At 41.2% G+C, this 2742-nt stretch overlaps 1 protein-coding gene and 1 long non-coding RNA gene across 2 annotated transcripts in view; both read right to left on the bottom strand.

The window, feature by feature from the left end:
* Positions 1-1261, bottom strand: part of LOC107752190 (uncharacterized) — a 9552-nt gene extending 8291 nt beyond the window's left edge. The window contains exon 1 of the long non-coding RNA XR_001641335.1: positions 1192-1261. This is a non-coding gene — a long non-coding RNA (uncharacterized LOC107752190). The remainder of the gene's footprint in view (positions 1-1191) is intronic.
* Positions 1-2742, bottom strand: part of LOC107752192 (NACHT, LRR and PYD domains-containing protein 3-like) — a 56379-nt gene that overhangs the window by 32362 nt on the left and 21275 nt on the right. The gene's annotated exons all lie outside the window — the stretch shown is intronic.

Here is a 2742-nt window from a genome sequence, read left to right as displayed (position 1 = left end):
CATTTTATTTTGGCTAATTAATAGACCATAATTATAAATACTATATTGTTTCGTTGAGGAATTAATCATTCATGTAGTTTCATTTGTAAATGAAAACACAACACACTCATTTATCATCACACATGGGCATAAATACAATCATAAAGTCAAAACTTTATTGGCATAATTGTCAGGCATTTATTTGCAAAATATATGGTAGGCTAGCAAATGCTAGCATAATTATACAAAACGTTAACTAGGTAAAGCAATACACAAATTGAAAGGGTAAATAAGCATATATAACAATATATATAAAAATATAGCCCTAATAAGTTAATCTAATAATAATAATAATAATAATAATAATATACAAATATTAAATTAAATGTTTAATGTTAATAAAAATGTTTTATCCATTTTTGAAAATCCCGGGTTGCTATGGTCACGCAGATTTGTTTACATATTAAACTCGTGGCCACGAGAAAAATATGTCGTTCCCTCAACATAAGAAGTCGTGGCCATGAGAAATGAATGCAGTTCCCTCAACATAGCATCTCGAGGCCACGACATAAGGATGTCGTTACCTTGACAAAATTATCTCGTGGTCACGACATAATATCACGTTCCCACAAGTTAATATGACTTTCCCATGAATTAATATCTCGTGGCCACAACATATTATCACGTTCCCACGAATTATTATGTCGTGGCCACGACAAAACTAAGTGAACCGACCATGTCACCTCCAGGGCACCTTACAGGCGTGAGTGTTTCCTTAATACTTTGTGTCTGCATCTGTTGTTTAAATTGTTACCTGCTGCTAAGAAGGTTTATTTCGTTCTCTAGCTATTTCTACTGCTATTTTTCATTGTAATTTGTATGTTTGATTGCACTTTATTTGTAATAGCCGTCGGCTAAAAAGGAGCTTTTGTTATTTATATTGCTCCGTTCCTGCACTTAAGTGCGAACTTTAGTTTCGATTTGAGCAATTACCCTGCTATAGGCTTTTGGGTGTGTTAATTTAAGAAGGCGGCCACAACTGTTTTCTCTGAAGTGTCGGGTGGCTGTGTATTTGTTTGTTGTCTGTCAGCTGAGGCGGAAGCGTCAGCGGAAGCGTTTAGCTCTCGTGTTCTGCCTCCTCATGTTCAGCCTCCACGAGTGTAAAGACCTACGAGTGTGAAGACCTACGAGTGTGAAGACCTACGAGTCTACGAGTGTAAAGACCTACGAGTGTAAAGACCTGCGACTTTACCTGCGCGACTTCACCGAGCAACGAAACCGGGCAACGCACTTAAGTACTCTCTTTTTCCCTTTGCACACTCCTTTCTGTCCTCTTCCTTCCACCTCTATCATGTGTTTTCAATACATTTAGGTTGTCTCACAACAACGCTCTAACATCACTCACAGTCGGCAACGCAATCTTGATAACCAGCGTCCTATCTGTACATCTTCTACGGCACCTCTTTCTTTTACTGTGGGTCTCTGGAATTGTCAGTCAGCTGTCAACAAAGCTGACTTAATTTCTGCTTTTTCTTTGCAATCTACACTCAACATCTTGGGCTTGACTTGACCTGGATTCGTCCAGAAGACTCAGCAACCCGAGCTGATCTGTCTAACAATTTTTCTTTCTCTCACCCCCCTCGTCAGGTTGGGAGGGGTGGGGGCACTGGTCTGCTCATTTCTGACTATTGGAAATACTCAACCCACTCTCCCCTATGCAATTATAACTCATTTAAATCTCATGCGATTACTGCAACAGCTCCTATACAACTCCATGTTGTGGTAATTTACCGGTCTCCTGGGCAACTGGGCACCTTCCTAGCCCCTACACATCTCTGACCATTTCTTCATTACATTTAACCTACATCCTACCTGTGTGCCACCAACCCCTCTACCTGTTACTTTTAGACAAAACCTGCGCTCCCTTTCACCCTCCTATCTTTCCTCTGTAGTGTCTTCCTCTCTTTCCTCACCTACCCATTTCTCATCTCTGGACATTAGTGCAGCAACTGACACTTTACTTTAACTTCTTGTTTAGGCAATATGGGTCCTCTCTCCTCCAGGCCAGCACCGGATACCCCTTCTAAACTTTGGTTATTCAATGTTCTTCGTGAGCATCGGTCCAAACTCAGGGCAGCAGAGAGAAAATGGCGCAAATCAAAAGATCTGTTTGACCTGTATGTATCAGTCTTTGCTTTCATCTTTCTCTGCTCAAGTCCATACTGCCAAATCTTCATATATTCACAACAACAGCACTACAGACACACGTAACCTCTTCAAAACATTCAATTTTCTACTCTGTCCCCCTCCACCACCTCCCACCACTTCTATAACAGCTGATGATTTCACCACATTCTTCACAGACAAATCTAGAACAATCAGTAGTCAGTTCTCAGCTCCACACACAAACTCAAACCAAACGCATCCACGCCTAAAACTTCCCCCTTCCCCTTCTGTCCCCTCACTGAGGCAGCAATCTACCCTACACTTTTACCATCACTCACACACATCTCTTCTCACAGGCACTTTCCCCACTGCATTCAAGCAGGCTCGGGTAACCCCACTGCTCAAAAAACCTACATTAAACACTTCACTTACAGATAGCTACAGACCTGTCTTTCTCCTTCCTTTCATAGCAAAAACACTTGAACCAGTTGTTTTAAACCAGGTATCATTATTTCCTACACAGAACAACCAACTGGATTCTAACCAGTCAGGGTTCAGGAGTGGCCATTCAACTGAGACTGCACTACTGTCAGTCAC

Source organism: Sinocyclocheilus rhinocerous, unplaced genomic scaffold (assembly GCF_001515625.1).
Source record: "Sinocyclocheilus rhinocerous isolate Xijiao unplaced genomic scaffold, SAMN03320098_v1.1 scaffold4034, whole genome shotgun sequence".
Lineage (NCBI taxonomy): Eukaryota > Metazoa > Chordata > Actinopteri > Cypriniformes > Cyprinidae > Sinocyclocheilus > Sinocyclocheilus rhinocerous.
This window is presented reverse-complemented; position numbering and strand designations above follow the sequence as displayed.